The 18,791-nt window shown below is 38.9% G+C and overlaps 1 long non-coding RNA gene across 1 annotated transcript; it reads right to left on the minus strand.

Annotated features, from left to right (window-relative positions):
- Positions 1 to 16,021: 16,021 nt before the first annotated feature.
- LOC128638785 (uncharacterized) lies at positions 16,022 to 18,111 on the minus strand. The gene is made up of 2 exons (XR_008399121.1): positions 18,001 to 18,111; positions 16,022 to 16,953 (listed from the first exon to the last, which is right to left on the minus strand). It is a non-coding gene; the product is annotated as an uncharacterized LOC128638785 (long non-coding RNA).
- Positions 18,112 to 18,791: the final 680 nt, after the last annotated feature.

Raw genomic sequence — 18,791 nt, forward strand, 5'->3', positions numbered from 1 at the left:
CAATTTGATTTGTTAGTGATAGTTTAAAATGTATATTTGAATCAGATTGGCTGATGTCATAAATCATGTGATTATGCATATTCCAATCAAAAGTGGTTAAAAAATTCACTAGTGTGTGGGTTGTTTAGGAGTTTGCGTCATAATTGGTGTGAAAAGTGTTGTGTCAAAATTGGTGCCAAGTGGAGAGTGGAACTTGTATTACATGGCTTAAACATGGTGCAAATAGATTTTTCCAAAACAATAAAAAGGAAGTTAGCTATATTATGTTGTGTATTTATTTCATTTTTATCTCTATATCTATTAGTGCAACAAGTTTGGGGCAAAACTTTTTAAAAAAATTGCAGAAATAATATTGTCCCCTTGCTTTGTAATGAGAGACAAAGTTGTAACATAATCCATAAGTAGTAGTGTATTTTCCATTTTTATCCCTATATCTACTAGTGCACCAAATGTGGAGCAATAATATTGCTTGATTTAGAAAAGGTATACAATTTTAATAAAGTTTCTAATTTACTTTTATTATGTAGTATACTTCATTCTCTTGCAGCATCGAGCATAAGATTTCTGTGTTTTCCGACTCCCATTGATTTCTATGGCACTCGCGGCTTGAAAACTTGGTGCGCTGCATTGGAATAGACGCGAGCGTACCTGTTAAATGTTTGATAAATTGGGAAAATGGTCAAATAGAGTTGAAAGTGACTTTGAAACATCTGTAATGACGCATCGATCTGCGTCAGATTGAGATTGCGGGAGCGTATTTTACGTCACAAATTTCAACATTTGACGATCTTGGCGCTTTGATAACTACAGCGGATCAATCTCGCGATAAATACGACGTGGGATTCAAGCATATTTTCAGTTGACACTTTGATAAATATCCCCCTTTAGCTCAATACTGCTGAACAAAAGATACTTCAATACACCATTAAAAAGGGCTGCTGTAACCTTTTTTTTTTTTAATGGTGCGCTTTGCACCATGCGCCTATTGCACAAGCATATATAATCGATTAGCATCCATATGGAGTAGACTGAATGTTAAAATAGGATAATGGAGATTTTATTTTTTAAAAACATTGCATTGCAACACTCTGTTGGTACACAGCAACATTCTTCAACACATGTAACAATAAAAAACATTAATATGTTATGTTATTGTTGTAACCTTTACTGAAAATGATACCTACTGTAGGTAGGCTCATGAGCTGCTGACTGGTGGTGGCTCATATATGCTTCTTGTTATTGGCTCACCCAGAGCCTTAGCTAGCTCCCAAATTAGATAACAGAAGTAAATTGGAGAGTTGTTTAAAATTCAATTCAATATCTGAGTCATTAAATACATTTTTTTGGATTTTTGTCCCTTTAACACCAAGGTTTATCATGCCACTGCTATGTACAAAGTAATGCATGATTATGGGCAGATGGACAGTAATAGCAGGTTTAAATACAGCTTAATAAGTGGACACTAAGCAGAATATCGTTTGCTAGCAGCTGATTATAAATACACAGTCATTAACATCAGTTTTCTAGCGCATTCAGTTTTAAGGTCCTGTTTTCTATATTAAATGGATTTACCTAGAAGAACCAGTCTTTTATGATAAGTACACATAATGAAATGTTACAATGAGCAACATCCCTCTTATATGTGCTGGGGATACTATGGGGTATATTTATTAAAGTGCGAACGAACATGATACGATGTAGCGTATCATGTCCGCCGCACATCGATAAATGCCGACAGCATACGCTGTTGGCATTTATCTTTGCACCAGCAGTTTTTGTGAACTGCTGGTGCAATGCCGCCCCCTAGGGTGTCAATCAACCCAATCGTATTCGATTGGGTTGATTTCTGTCCGCAGCCTCAGAGCAGACGGACAAGTTATAAAGCAGCGGTCTATAACTTCTGTTTCCGGTGAGCCTGAAGGCTCATCAGAAACAAGGAGAATCAAGCTCCATACAGAGCTTGATAAATCTGCTTCTATGAGATATTGTTCCGCAGTCATCAGCAGTATAAACAACAATACATATGACAGTCAGTCCGCTATTTACATGTAATTTGTGTACCCAAGACAAGGATAAAGGGAAAAGATAAGAAAATAGGACTTAAATAAGAAAGTAGAAATACATTCACAAACATGATGCAAGACATTGCAGCGTTTTTTTTTTATCACTGCCAGGTTGGAGCAGTTGCTGTTTTGCAATGTGACTATGGAAATGTGCTGTAAGTTTTGTAGTGCTGAAGAAGTTAATATTATGAGCCCACTCATTAATGCATATTTAATATTGGTTAGCTTGCGTATATGTTTTGCAATGCTGCAACTGCCGACCCTGTGTCCATGTGCTGATGCTTTCTGTTGCAGCCACCCTTTTTAAAAGGGGCAGTTAACACCTTGTACTTACAATACATTTCTGTTGTACAATTCAAAGAGATAGAATGCGCCTCATGGTGTAAGTCAATAAAATCACACAAGCAGGTGTATAAACAGATCAAACCTACTCACGTGATGTATAGCACTCAAAGTGCTCAACAGGCAAGCCGGATCCTAAAAGTCGTCCAGCAGACTTATAACACCACAGCAACAGTAGGGGCAATCCTCATCCAGATATACAGGGGTCCAGGGATCCACAAAGCGCTGGCAGCGGTGATGCAGCAAGAGCTCACAATGCGGTTATTCCAAAACCGTGTCCAGGAGAGTAATGAATACAGCAGCAGCAGATATGAATAAAAAGTTTATTAAAACTTATTTAAAACAGCAACGCGTTTCTTGGAGGCCCAGCACCGTTTCCTCAGGCTATCAGGTGACAGTATGTGATCTATTGTGTTTACTTACACTCACTCATTTTATGCCATCCTCACTCCCTTTGGTTAGGCGCCTCTTATAGATATAATCTAGGACCCATTGTGCTTTGTGCCCTGATATATCTTGTATCTTTTATACATTTTTGTTGTACTGCTATAGAATTACATATCATTCAAGTATATTAGAACAAATGTACATCTTTTTTATTGCAATTATTTTGCAATAGCTAAACTCCATTCACCATTTTCCTTATTTGGAGGAGTCAGTCTGGGCTTTGTCCACAGACAACAAGTCTATCCATTTTCATAAAGTTAGTATACAATTAATTGTTTTGCAGTTTTTTGTCTGATAAAGACAATTAGATACACATATGTAGCAGAGTTAGCCTTAATAAATCAGCACAGTGAATTTCAAGTAGGTCTCACTGGAGACTGGACCCGCATATTTAGTGGGTCCATCATGAATCTGCAATTAGCACTGGCATCACTCCACCTGCATTATGTCTAGCCCCTCCTTGTTCCTCATGCATTCCAAGCTTACAGTTTAAGGAAAGTGTATAGATTTACCTTTACAATATGGTGGTGTGGCTTCCAAGATGGCTGCCACGGTGTTGCTATAAAGAAAAAATGGTCACCATATTTGTACAAGAAGGCTGTATACTCTGGGCAGGGGCATATTTTGGCCTAGGCAAACAAGGCACTTGCCTAGGGCAAAAGATTGTGAGGGGGCAACACATTTTTGTGGCTATATTTGTAAGAAGCTTACAGTTACTTTAGAAGTATTATACAGGTATATAATGAGTGGTTTTGCATAAGGAGCATACATTCTAGGGGGTATAATAAGAGACTGCCCATGGAGATTCCAGTTTAGAGATAACTCTGAACCTTTCATTTATTTAGCTAGCTATTGCCTTTAGGTCTGTTGGCTTTTAGCACTTAGTATTGTGTTTGCAGAAGTATTGTATTAAGAAATCTGTGTTTGGGTGTTTTATATATATATATATTGCAGCAATAGATAGATGTGTGTGTATGTGTATAACTGTGTGTGTATGCGTGTATGCAAGTCCTTGTGAACATTTACTTTGGAAATGCCATGAAAAACAAATCTACATTACTTCCTGCCAAAAAATATTATGGTCAAAAAAGGCCTAAAACTTTGGGAGTGGATGGGGTAGGGGCAGCAGAATTGTGAGTGCTTAGGGCAGCATAAAACCTAAATACACCACTGCCTCTGGCACATACTAATCAAGAGGGGAGGATGACTCACATTATTAAAGAAGAAGCTCCTCTTTCCCCTGTGTGGCCTCCAGCTCAGCTTCTGCTGAATGCAAATAGTCAGAAAGGGTTGCTGAAATGAGGGCCCTGACAAAACCTTTGCCCTGAAACCCAGCAGGGTCTAGTTACACCGTCAACTGGCCCCAATGTATCTTTTTTCCGAGCGAGCCTTCAGGCTTGTCGGAATCAGGCGTTAAGAAGCAGCGGTCTTAAGATTGCTGCCTTTTAACTCATACGCCTCCTCTGAGGCATCGGACATCAATCCGCCCGATCGTGTACGATCGGGTTGATTGACACCCCCTGCTAGCGTGATTGGCCGCAAATCTGCAGGGGGTGGCATTGCACAAGCAGTTCACTAGAACTACTTGTGCAATGTTCAGCGATGTGCATTCAGCGATGCCGGACGGACATGATCGCTACAGCATATCATGTCCGTCCGACAGATGGTAACTCGGCCCCTTGATGTCAAAATCTGAGAATTAGAAGTTTCTTAATCATCAGAGCAAAAATATATTGCCAAGTTGTTTTATTATGCATAACTAAATATTTTCTATACAAATCTCAAGGCGTTTACTGTCCCTTTAATCTTTAGATGTGTGCAGACATCATGTGATAATAACAAGTAGATGAAAATTAGAGTGTGTGGCTGGTTTGTTTCACATTATTTATTTCTAATTTTATCTCAGTTAATGAGTTAAAGGGACAGTAAACACCTTGACATTTTTATATATAATGCTTAGTTATTCATAACAAAACAACTCTTCAATTTATTTATTTATTATTTACACTGCCTCCTTTTCATCTAATTTAGCTCTAAAAATTGCTGATTTTCTAATTTGAAATGCACCCTGCTGATTTCTCAAGACTAACTCTGCTACATACAGGGAGTGCAGAATTATTAGGCAAGTTGTATTTTTGAGGATTAATTTTATTATTGAACAACAACCATGTTCTCAATGAACCCAAAAAACTCATTAATATCAAAGCTGAATATTTTTGGAAGTAGTTTTTAGTTTGTTTTTAGTTTTAGCTATTTTAGGGGGATATCTGTGTGTGCAGGTGACTATTACTGTGCATAATTATTAGGCAACTTAACAAAAAACAAATATATACCCATTTCAATTATTTATTTTTACCAGTGAAACCAATATAACATCTCAACATTCACAAATATACATTTCTGACATTCAAAAACAAAACAAAAACAAATCAGTGACCAATATAGCTACCTTTCTTTGCAAGGACACTCAAAAGCCTGCCATCCATGGATTCTGTCAGTGTTTTGATCTGTTCACCATCAACATTGCGTGCAGCAGCAACCACAGCCTCCCAGACACTGTTCAGAGAGGTGTACTGTTTTCCCTCCTTGTAAATCTCACATTTGATGATGGACCACAGGTTCTCAATGGGGTTCAGATCAGGTGAACAAGGAGGCCATGTCATTAGATTTTCTTCTTTTATACCCTTTCTTGCCAGCCACGCTGTGGAGTACTTGGACAGCATGTGATGGAGCATTGTCCTGCATGAAAATCATGTTTTTCTTGAAGGATGCAGATTTCTTCCTGTACCACTGCTTGAAGAAGGTGTCTTCCAGAAACTGGCAGTAGGACTGGGAGTTGAGCTTGACTCCATCCTCAACCCGAAAAGGCCCCACAAGCTCATCTTTGATGATACCAGCCCAAACCAGTACTCCACCTCCACCTTGCTGGTGTCTGAGTCGGACTGGAGCTCTCTGCCCTTTACCAATCCAGCCACGGGCCCATCCATCTGGCCCATCAAGACTCACTCTCATTTCATCAGTCCATAAAACCTTAGAAAAATCAGTCTTGTGATATTTCTTGGCCCAGTCTTGACGTTTCAGCTTGTGTGTCTTGTTCAGTGGTGGTCGTCTTTCAGCCTTTCTTACCTTGGCCATGTCTCTGAGTATTGCACACCTTGTGCTTTTGGGCACTCCAGTGATGTTGCAGCTCTGAAATATGGCCAAACTGGTGGCAAGTGGCATCTTGGCAGCTGCACGCTTGACTTTTCTCAGTTCATGGGCAGTTATTTTGCGCCTTGGTTTTTCCACACGCTTCTTGCGACCCTGTTGACTATTTTGAATGAAACGCTTGATTGTTCGATGATCACGCTTCAGAAGCTTTGCAATTTTAAGAGTGCTGCATCCCTCTGCAAGATATCTCACTATTTTTTACTTTTCTGAGCCTGTCAAGTCCTTCTTTTGACCCATTTTGCCAAAGGAAAGGAAGTTGCCTAATAATTATGCACACCTGATATAGGGTGTTGATGTCATTAGACCACACCCCTTCTCATTACAGAGAGGCACATTACCTAATATGCTTAATTGGTAGTAGGCTTTCGAGCCTATACAGCTTGGAGTAAGACAACATGCATAAAGAGGATGATGTGGTCAAAATACTCATTTGCCTAATAATTCTGCACTCCCTGTATAGATCCCTAACTGATTTATTACCGATAACAACTGTAAAACAATTCACTGTATATGGGGCATATTTAACAATGTGCGAGCAGACATGATACGAAGTAGCGTATCATGTCTGCCACACGTCGATAAATGCAGACAGCATATGCTGTCGGCATTTATCATTGCAACAGCAGTTCTTGTGAACTGCTAGTGCAATGTAGCCCCCTGCAAATTTGCGGCCAATCGGCCGCTAGCAGGGGGTGTCAATCAATCTGATCGTATTCGATCAGGTTGATTTCTGTCCGCTGCCTCAGAACAGGCGGACAAGTTATGGAGCAGCGGTCTTTAGAACGCTGCTTCATAACTTCAGTTTCCGGCAAGCCTGAAGGATCCCGCAGTAACAAGGGGCATCAAGCTCCATATGGAGCTTGATAAATATGCCCCCATGACTCTGGCTAGCTTTTTTGTCTGTGGACTAAAGCCCAGATTGGCTTATCAAAATAAAGTACATTTTTGGCTGGAGTTTGGCTATTGAAAAACAACTGCAGTAAAAATTATGTTGATTTGTTTTAAGAAAAACATGAAGACTTTGCTGATATGTTATTCTTTAGGGACACAACAGAAACGTCTTGAAATGATAAGGTCTTTGCTGTCTTGTTGGTTAGACTGCACTCATAAACAGAAAAAAACAGAGACAGAGCCGTTTGAGGCATTTAGACCACATCCTCCACAGGGAGAGATGCGTCCCCCTTACCCCTCCTTGTTTCTTGGGACTAGAATGGTTTTCTGGCGCTGGTTGGGGGAACATTGCTCGGACACCTTGTGATGACTGAGTTCCCTGGGACAAGTGAGCACAGCTGTGCTGCATAAATTCATAATAACTCACTTAAAAGACCCAAAGGGTCAAACAAACAAACAAATCTAAGGAAGTACTTGGAGTCATTTTTGATTTATTATTTACCTTGTAACCTATGATGAGATTTGTGTCTAATAAACCAATCCATGACTTTTACTATGATCGCTGGCGCCCAGCAGTATATTGTATTGGACAGGCAGCCATGAAAACAAGAAAGTATTATGAATCCTTTATTTAGTCAGTGTTGACTTATCTGCTATAGTAGCTATCTGGATAAATAAATGTCTTTAATATATCCCTGCTATGCTGCAACGCTGTCTCGAGCAGCATTACATTGGTATGAGGGAGTCCATGATTAAAATTGATTATAATAGCAAGAAGGTGAGGCATATGAGCCTCATTTATATTTCCCAGCCCACAATCCCTTGCTTTGCTGCATTGGGAAACCGTGTTGGATGGCAAAAAAAAAAAAAAATGTTTGCAAGTGCAGATATGCCAAATTATGAATGATTTTATTTCAGTGCACTATTAATATACTAAAGAAATGGTACATGATCTGCCATTTCTTAGTAATATGAAGTGGCTGGTGAGAAAACTAGTTTATCTAATGACTAAATGCATTTTGTTTTCAACACTTCACAATATGTAATGAGGTAATACTCTATTCAATATTTGTAGCTATAATGTCACTTTCGTGTCCAAGAATACAAAGAAGCTTGAACTTTGCTGAGAAAATAAGTGATTGCCAGGAATAATTAAGGTTGCCATATGGGTAAAGACTTGTAGATGTCACTCTGTGCCCTTTCCTGTCCAGCTGAGAGTTCTCCCCAGCTTTCCATGCATATCCCATCTCCACGCTCCCCTGTTCATGATAAACTGAATATTGATTCGTTCTAATCCATTACGACTTTATGCTTGAATTGGCAAATACATTTCTTGCCTTCTCAGCAAGTGCTCTGCTGAAGTGACTTTATCTCCCAGCTCTGCCAACTGTCAAAATATTATTTACCCAGCAATAAAAAAAGTTAAGTTTAGTTACAGTTTTATTTAAATAACATCTATATGTTTACATTTTTTGTTTTGTTCAGTTCTAGACTTAGCAATACTCTGATTTTTTTTAACAAAAGCCATTTATTAAAGCACCTGTTATGGCTTTCTCAAATTTTGGAGACAACTTAGTCTCTAACATTAAAATTATTTTATTGTGATCATATTATGGCTACATGATATTGCAACTAAAGTTTAGAGGGACAGTCTAGTCAAAATTAAGCTTTCATGATTTAGAGAGGGCATGTAATTTTAAACAGCTTTCCAATTTACTTTTAGCATCAAATTTGCTGTGTTATTTTGGTATTTGTTGAAAGCTATACCTAGATAAGCTCATATGCTAATTTCTAAGTCCTTGAAACCAGCCTCTTATCTTAATGCACTAGAGTGCATTAGTTCATGTGCCATATAGATAACATTGTGCTCACACCTGTGGAGTTACTTATGAGAGGACACTGATTGGCTAAAATGCAAGTCTGTCAAAAGAACTGAAGTAAGGGCACAGTCTGCAGAGGCTTAGATACAAGGTAATCACAGAGGTAAAAAGTAAATTATTATAACCGTGTAGGTTATGCAAAACTGGGGAATGGGTAATAAAAGGATTATCTATATTTTTAAACAATAAAAGATCTGAAGTAGACTGTTGTTTATGTTACCGGATTTGCTGCAAAATACATCTTCATATTGATTTTATGGCCTTTAGTTATGAAACCATCTACGTTTTTGCATTCACCGGCCCAATACGCTCGCCTAAGCTCGCCTCACATCGCCGTCGCGGACCTGAATACGCTCGCCAAAGTTATCAATAAATCTGTCAAAAAGCCGCGCACCCCCATCCACTCCCTGACGGGCCTGCTAGCGGCCCTCAGGGATTCCAACCCTAGCCTATGGCAAGAGCACGGGATACTCCACGTGGCGGACCTATATCTCAATAATCAGTTTCTCTCTACTGAGCAGTTCACCAATACCTACAACCCGAACCAACTTCTCTTGTTTGAGTTCTGGAGGCTCAGGAGCCTTCTGAAATCTTGGGGATTTATAAGCCTACCTCTTCGCGATCCCACTATGTGGGAAAAAAGATGGGCCAATAACGCGAAGATTCCCAGAGCCCTGTCGGTCTCCTACAGAGACTTAATGAACTCTCCCACCTACCATCGGTCAGCTTATGCTAGGGCCTGGGAACAAGCTTTCCAGTTTCGGGCAGAACAAGTCGACTGGGCCAGAGCAGTAACTATAACCAAACAGGCACTCTACTGCATCACCTTACTTGAATTATATCTCAAAGTTTGCACGCAATGGCACCTCACACCTCTCAGGCTGTTTAAGATCTCCCAAATTAACTCCCCACTATGCTGGAGGCAATGTGGTATGGTGGGCTCGCCAGCCCACATCTGGTGGGAATGCCCAAAACTAGCCCTCTTCTGGAGTGCTGTCTCGCTCCAATGCAGAAATGTATTTCCTCACCTTAGGACCTCCCCACAAGCGGCTCTGCTGCAACTAAACATAGACACAGCTTCACCCTCAAAATCCTTACTTCTTGTCTACATCCTTATCTCAGCCAAATTGGCCATTGCGAGATTATGGAGACAAAAAACCCCACCCACCTGGGAGGAAGTTGTCAGAACCATGACCTATCTCGAGACAATGGAAGGCCCGATTTTCACTCAACACAATAAAATCTTCCTCCACTCAGAAATCTGGGAAACTTGGAGGCAGATGACCTGAACCCCTTGCTGAATAGTAAGCAGGAACGATAGATATACGAGCCAGTCATCCCCCCCTCCCCTTCCCATTTTCCCCCCACCTAGGACCCCTTTCCCCCCTTTCCTCCTCCCTTTCTTTTTTTTTTTTTTTTTTTTTGTTGTTGTTGTTTGTTCTTCATTCTCCCCCACCCGTGGTGTTGTCCTTATTAGCCACACCCGACTGTGATTATGCTCTTTCCAACCTTGCACAATAAAATAGACATTTGGAAACCTACCAATATCTTAGCATGTGCAAAGTCTATTACAAAAGACAAGATAAGAAAAAGAGAAAAGAAACCTAGCAAGAGAAGTTCAACTTTCATAAGGAGATTCAATGTTATTTGTTTGTTTACTTCTTTCAATTGTTCCCGCCATGCTATAACCAACTGTAACCTATGAATAGCTCTGTAACCTGTTTTGCAACGGATTGTAATATGTTACTTTTCTGAACTTCAATAAAAATTATATTTAAAAAAAAAAAAAAAAAAGCCGCACACCAAGTACGGGGCGATGAGCAGCGGACTGTAATAGTTATCACTCATCAATCTCGCTGCTCTTCGGTTTTTTTACAGCTTTATTGATACCCCTGTCACTAAGCACTCACACTATACTATACTGTTCTACCCCCTATACCGGCACCCCCAGAGCCCCCTGCAACTAAATAAAGTTATTAACCCCTAAACCGATTAGACTCCGCCGCAACTATAATAAATATATTAACTCCTAAACCGCAGCTCCCAGACCCCGCCACAACTATAATAAATATGTTAACCCCTAAACCGCCGCTCACGGACCCTGCCGCCACCTACATAATACCTATTAACCCCTATCCTGCCCCACTATACCACCGCCACCTATAATAAATTTATTAACCCCTATCCTGCCCCCCCTACACCACCGCCACTATAATAAAATTATTAACCCCTAAACCTAAGTCTAACCCTAACACCCCCCTAACTTAAATATTAATTAAATAAATCTAAATAATATTACTCTTATTAACTAAATTATTCCTATTTAAAACTAAATACTTACCTATAAAATAAAACCTAATATAGCTACAATATAACTAATAGTTACATTGTAGCTATTTTATGATTTATTTTTATTTTACAGGCAACTTTGTATTTATTTTAACTAGGTACAATAGCTATTAAATAGTTAATAACTATTTAATAGCTACCTAGTTAAAATAAAGACAAATTTACCTGTAAAATAAAAACTAACCGAAGTTACAATTACACCTAAAACTACACTATAATTAAATAAAGTATTCATTTTTAAAACTAAATACTTACCTGTAAAATAAACCCTAAGATAGCTACAATGTAATTAATAATTACATTGTAGCTATTTTAGGATTTATTTTTATTTTACAGGTAACTTTGTATTTATTTTAACTAGGTACAATAGTTATTAAATAGTTATTAACTATTTAATAACTACCTAGCTAAAAGAAATACAAAATTACCTGTAAAATAAATCCTAACCTAAGTTACAATTAAACCTAACACTACACTATCATTACATTAATTAAATAAATTAGCTACAAATACCTACAATTAAATACAATTAAATAAACTAAACTACAAAAAAACCCCCACTAAATTACAGAAAATAAAAAAATATTACAAGAATTTTAAACTAATTACACCTAATCTAAGCCCCCTAATAAAATTAAAAAAAAAACCAAAATAATAAAAGTCCCTATCCTATTCTACATTACAAAGTAATCAGCTCTTTTACCAGCCCTTAAAAGGGCTTTTTGCAGGGCATTGCCCCAAAGTAATCAGCTCTTTTACCTGAAAAAAAAATACAACCCCCCCAACATTAAAACCCACCACCCACATACCCCTACTCTAACCCACCCAAACCCCCTTAAATAAACCTAACACTACCCCTCTGAAGATCTCCCTACCTTGAGTAGTCTTCACCCAGCCGGGCCGAAGTCTTCATCCGATGGGGCAGAAGAGGACATCCAGACCGGCAGAAGTCTTCATCCTATCCGGGCAGAAGAGGACATCCAGACCGGCAGACATCTTCATCCAAGCGGCATCTTCTATTTTCATCAATCCGACGAGGAGCGGCTCCATCTTCAAGACCTCCAGCGCGGAGCATCCTTCCTGGCCGACGGACTAACGACGAATGACGGTTCCTTTAAATGACATCATCCAAGATGGCGTCCCTCGAATTCCGATTGGCTAATAGGATTCTATCAGCCAATCGGAATTAAGGTAGGAAAAATCTGATTGGCTGATTGAATCAGCCAATCAGATTGAAGTTCAATCCGATTGGCTGATCCAATGAGCCTATCAGATTGAACTTCTTTCTGATTGGCTGCCGCCCCTAACATCGCCGACACCTACATTATACTTATTAACCCCTAATCTGCCGCTCCGGACATCGCCGCCAACTACATTATACTTATTAACCCCTAATCTGCTGCCCCAACATCGCCTTATATTTATTAACCCTTAATCTGCTGCCCACAACATCGCCGCCACTATACTAAATTTATTAACCCCTAATCCTAACACCCCCTAAGTTAAATATAATAAATAAAATAAATCTAAATAAAAACTACTATTAATACCGAAATAATTCCTATTTAAAACCATAAAATAAACCCTAAGCTGGCTACAATATAACTAATAGTTACATTGTATCTAGCTTAGCGCTTATTTTTTATTTTACAGGCAAGTTTGTATTTATTTTAACTAGGTAGAATAGTTACTAAATAATTATTAACTATTTAATAACTACCTAGCTAAAATAAATATAAATTTACCTGTAAAATAAAACCTAACCTAAGTTACACTAACACCTAACACTACACTACAATTAAATAACTTACCTAAATTAAATACAATTAAATAAATTAAATACAAATAGCTAAATTAAACCCCCCCCACTAAATTACAGAAAATAAAAAACAAATTACAAGATATTTAAACTAATTACACCTAATCTAAGAGCCCTATCAAAATAAAAAAGCCCCCCCAAAATAAAAAAAAGCCCTAGCCTAAACTAAACGATCAATAGCCCTTAAAAGGGCCTTTTGCTGGGCATTGCCCCAAAGAAATCAGCTCTTTTACCTGTAAAAAAAATAAAAATACAAACAACCCCCCAACAATAAAACCCACCACCCACACAATAACCCCCCAAATAAAACCCTAAATAAAAAAAACTAAGCTCCCCATTTCCCTGAAAAGGGCATTTGGATGGGCATTAGCTTTATTGCAGCCCAAAGCCCTAACCTAAAAAAAAAAAAAACTTACCGGGAGAAGTCTTCATCCAAGCGGCAAGATGTCCTCAATGAAGCCGGCAGCAGTGGTCCTCCAGATGGGCAGAAGTGGTCCTCCAGACAGGCAGAAGTCTTCATCCAGACGGCATCTTCTATTTTCATCCATCCGGCGCGGAGGGGCTCCATCTTCAAGACATCCGGTGCAGAGCATCCTCTTCTAACGACGTCTTCTTGCTGAATGAAGGTTCCTTTAAATGACGTCATCCAAGATGGCGTCCCTTAGATTCCAATTGGCTGATAGAATTCTATCAGCTAATCGGAATTAAGGTTGAAAAAATCCTATTGGCTGATGCAATCAGCCAATAGGATTGAGCTCACATTCTATTTTTTCAACCTTAATTCCTATTTGCTGATAGAAATCTTGCCACTTGGATGAAGACTTCTCCCGGTAAGTGAATCTTCGGGGGTTATTGTTAGGATTTTTTAAGGGTGTATTGGGTGGTTGTTTTTTTAGGTTAGGGCTTTGGGCTGCAATAGAGCTAAATGCCCTTTTAAGGGCAATGCCCATCCAAATGCCCTTTTCAGGGCAATGGGGATCTTAGGTTTTTTTAGTTAGGGTTTTATTTGGGGGGTTGGTTATGTGGGTGGTGGGTTTTACTGTTGGGGGGGTTGTTTGTATTTTTTTTACAGGTAAAAGAGCTGATTTCTTTGGGGCAATGCCCCGCAAAAAGCCCTTTAAAAAATAGGGTTTATTTTACAGGTAAGTATTTAGTTTTAAATATGAATAATTTAGGTAATAATAGTAGGTTTTATTTAGATTTATTTTAATTATATTTAAGTTAGGGGGTGTTAGGGTTAGACTTAGGGTTAGGGGTTAATAACTTTAGTATAGTGGCGGCGACGTTGGGGACGGCAGATTAGGGGTTAATAAATGTAGGTAGGTGGCAGCGATGTTAGGGATGGCAGATTAGGGGTTAATAATATTTAACTAATGTTTGCGAGGCGGGAGTGCAGTGGTTTAGGGGTTAATATGTTTATTATAGTGGCAGCGATGTCCAGAGCGGCAGATTATGGGTTAGAAATTTTATTATAGTGTTTGCGATGCGGGAGGGCCTCAGTTTAGGGGTTAATTGGTAGTGTTAGTGTACTTTTTAGCACTTTAGTTATGAGTTTTATGCTACAGTTTTGTAGCGTAAAACTCATAACTACTAACTTTAAAATCCGATAGGGATCTTGGCGGTAGAGGGTGTACCGCTCACTTTTTGGCATCCCAGGACAAGCTTGTAATACCGGCGGTATGCAAGTCCCATTGAAAAAAGCCTTTACGAAATTTACGTAAGTTGATTTGCGGTAAGGCCAAAAAAGTGTGCAGTACACCTATACCTGCAAGACTCGTAATAGCAGCGGGCATAAAAAAACAGCGTCAGGACCTGTTAACGCTGCTTTTTTACCTTAACGCAAAACTCATAATCTAGCCTAAGTGTGTTAAAGGGACATAAAACAACATGAACTAACATAAGTTTCTAAATATATACTGCAGCTAAAGCTTACCTGCAAAACGGTTTCTGTTTTAACCCCCATTAACCCCTTTAATTCAGGAATAGTTTTGTTTGCAGCAAGCTCTCCCTGGGCATTTTCATATATGGAAGGTGCTATACAGGGCATAGTTTCTGCAGAAGGCATTCGTGCACATGCACGGCAGGAGACAGAGTTACATGGCACCTGACTAAAGCAGTGTACAGTATAATGCTGAAGCTTTTACAAATAGCATGCAACATTATCCCCACGGAAACGAGCAAGCCTCTTGGCAACAAGCAATAGCAGTACCTCCTGTCCCTCCTCAACCCCCCCCTTGCGTGCATAAGTAATTATCCTCACATGCACACTTTGTTATAAGATAGCACACGGTTTGGATTAGGACACTGATAAGGGGGTTAAGCAGGCTACACTTGGTAACACTAAAGTGTAAGTAATTTTGCAGATTTTTGGAAATTTTATTAAAATACCTATAATCTTTTTTGTACACTTTTTTTCACACCCTGTTTTACCTCTTATTCTAATTCCTTACATGTGTTGGTTAGTGAAGTCTCACATCCTCACATTGTGCACCGCCATCTTGGGTATTAAGTATTCTCACACCTTATGACTGAAGTGATGCACATTTACAAATTAGTGTCATTGATGTATTTTGTTTGTATTATTATTGTTATAGAGGTAATTATATATCAATATCATCACACTGTGCACATCAAAAAGAAATGATTGAGGGTCAACATATTGATTACAATTAACTATATATACAAGGCACTACCACAGGATATAAACACAAATGTGCATAATAATAACCTTATTTAACCTCATTTTACTGTTTAGCCATATTATTACTTAGGTATCCCCCAGAAAATCAATAACAATAAGAAAATGATTTTGTCTAACAACAGCCAGTGACCTCTCACCTTATATATGACCATGGAATAGAGGGGGGTGGTAGGGAACAAGGCAGCAAGGTGGCACTCTTAGACCCTAAATATATAGAGATACATAATTGCCAGTTAGCTTTAAAAACAGAGTAGATATTGATACCAATATCAAATGTTATATATCACATTCATTCAAATTCAAGGCCCATACACAGAGATGGCAGAAGCTCTGTTTATTCCAAGAAAATTGATTGTGACAAGAGGTCACAATTTAAGGTTGGAGGAAAGGAGATTTAATCTACTGCAACGAAAACGTTTTTTCACTGTAAGAGCAATAAAATCGTGGAACTCATTACCAAAGGAGGTAGTAAATGCCAATACCCTAGATACATTTAAAAATTGTTTGAATACATTTCTGGCTAGAAACAAAATTCATGGATATGATTGCTTGTATTAAATGGGTCACCTTTTAGTGGGATTAATTTAAGATCAACTGGAACTTGATGGACTTCGGTCTTTTTTAAACCTCATCTAATATGTTACTATGTTACTATGCTACATGGGACAAATTATGCAAGTCTATATTAAACCTATTAGCCATCAAGTGGCAGAGAGACCTTCCAATCATTACAGATATACTGAACAGTTGAAAGGAGCAAATCTATAGTAATACAAAACACTATTTAATGAGAATAAAGAAAAAAGAACAATTGTTGTTACCTTTGTAAAACTACAGATTGGCATTGGAATATTATCTTAGGTCTCCCCCCTGTCTGATGTGCTTACTAGTGGCAGAGATTGAATAATACCAACCAATTGATGTCTTTATTAAAAGCCATATGATGCAATTCAGTTTAATGTGGACAGTACACAGTGGGAGCTGTACATTTTTTATATGACTGCTCTATATTGTTCCTGACGTCTTTTTTTATATGTGTTTTGTAACTATTAAAGTGTGGGGGAAAAAGCTACAATATGTAATGCTTCCACTTTCCTTTTGTGCAAGCAAAACTGAAGTGCAAGTTTCATCTGTTAAAAATCCTCCAATGTCACTGAATATGTGAATATGCACTGCTTCTGTCACAGTGTGCACAAATGTGTGGTCCAACATGGTGGAGCCCAGAAAGTACAGAACTTCAGCACCTGGAACCTGTAATGGGTTAAAATAAGAGAATTGTTACACATCTGTATGTCATCTTCAGCAGTAGCCTGTTATTTATCTTTGTTTGACTGGCAATAGCCACATTGTTTTAAGGGACCCATGGACAATCAGAAGTTTTGAAATACCATCTAGAATGGCCAATCCTATAATTCCAAGATGACTTTTGGGGTCATGTTATTCCTTGCATATCATTGCTAATGTCAATTTGTAAAGGGACAGTCAACACCAGAATTTTTGTTGTTTAAAAAGAAAGATAATCCCTTTATTACCCATTCCCCAATTTTGCATAACCAACACTGTTATATAAATACACTTTTTTCCTCTCTGATTACCTTGTATCTAAGCCTCTGCAAACTGCCCCCTTAGTTCAGTTCTTTTGACAGACTTGCTTTTTAGCCAATCAGTGCTCACTCCAGGGTAACTTCACGTGCATGAACTCAATGTTATCTATATGAAACACGGGAACTAATGCCCTCTAGTGGTCAAAATGCATTCAGATTAGAGGAAGTCTTCAAGGTCTAAGAAATTAGCATATGAACCTCCTAGAATTAGATTTCAACTAAGAATACCAATAGAACAAAGCAAAATTGGTGATAAAAGTAAATTGGAAAGTTACATTCCCTATTTAAATCATGAAACTTTCTTTTGGAATTGACTGTCCCTTTAACTATTTGTTATTTTTTATGCTATGTGATTCTTTTCTTCAATAAAAGAGTTTAATTTAGGGGCGGAGCCTGCAGGCGTCTGTGATGGCTGCATCTCTCTGAGGCTCTCTGCACGGACTAGCAGAAAACCGCCACTACTCAAGCCAAGATCTCCTCTAGACTTCCACAAAGACGGGGGAGACATCGGAGCACCCACTGATCCTACCAGCCTCCGCAAACCTCTCACTGGCCCAACTATATCTGCAGTCAGGAGCAACCATTGCATCCGCGATGTGAGAGGACGCAGCCTAACTGGTAGTAGTGCGCAGATTGCGCAATCATTAACTGCCAGGGTATACGGCTTACATCGCTCCACATTAAGTGCACTCACCTGACACCACGATCCATACTTTGCCCTGCTCTCACGGCCCGCTGTGTTACCGCATGGCTGACTTTTAATCTGTGCATGGCCAGCTCAGGGATCCTTAAACAGCATGAACCTACAAAAAGAATAGCATGGACATTTAGCTTGTACAGCAATCTGCCTTACATGCATGTGTATAACTTAAAGTAACAGCTCAGCCTAATTAAACATTGCAACCTGGGGCCTATTCTCTGATATACGTTCCCTGTCTAGCCAGTTTTTTTTTATGCATAACATTTAGTGCCTGAGGCTTTGATAAATTCCTGAATAACTCAGCAACGTTTCCCTCAACTGCACAACTATAATGAGAACCCTGATGTTGTATTCTGAGCAATAACTTTCAGACAATATCTAGGCTGAGCGTAGCAATCTATAAAGCACGCACTATATCTATACAACTCAGAGCATACACATTACTCATCTCAAGATCTTCTGGCTCACAGCGAGATAACTACCCCATAGACCCTAGAAGGGACTTAATAATGGCGCACCGCAGAACGGCCAAAGCAGACAAACTGCTGAAAACAACTCCTTCAGGACTGGGTCCATCCAGCACCTTCTTTAAACAATTTGAGAAGAAAAAGGCTACAGATCCCTCAACTACAGAGGGAGAAGACAAAACTTCAGTAGATGGAGCTGACTCATCACCAGAAGATGGCCCTGTTATGTTAAAATAATAGCACAGAGGTAGGACCAGCTCACCTGCTCTCATCAAATGTCCATAAGCAACATGGTAGGTGCAAACATATAGAGCCAAA

Source organism: Bombina bombina, chromosome 1 (assembly GCF_027579735.1).
Source record: "Bombina bombina isolate aBomBom1 chromosome 1, aBomBom1.pri, whole genome shotgun sequence".
Classification (NCBI taxonomy): domain Eukaryota; kingdom Metazoa; phylum Chordata; class Amphibia; order Anura; family Bombinatoridae; genus Bombina; species Bombina bombina.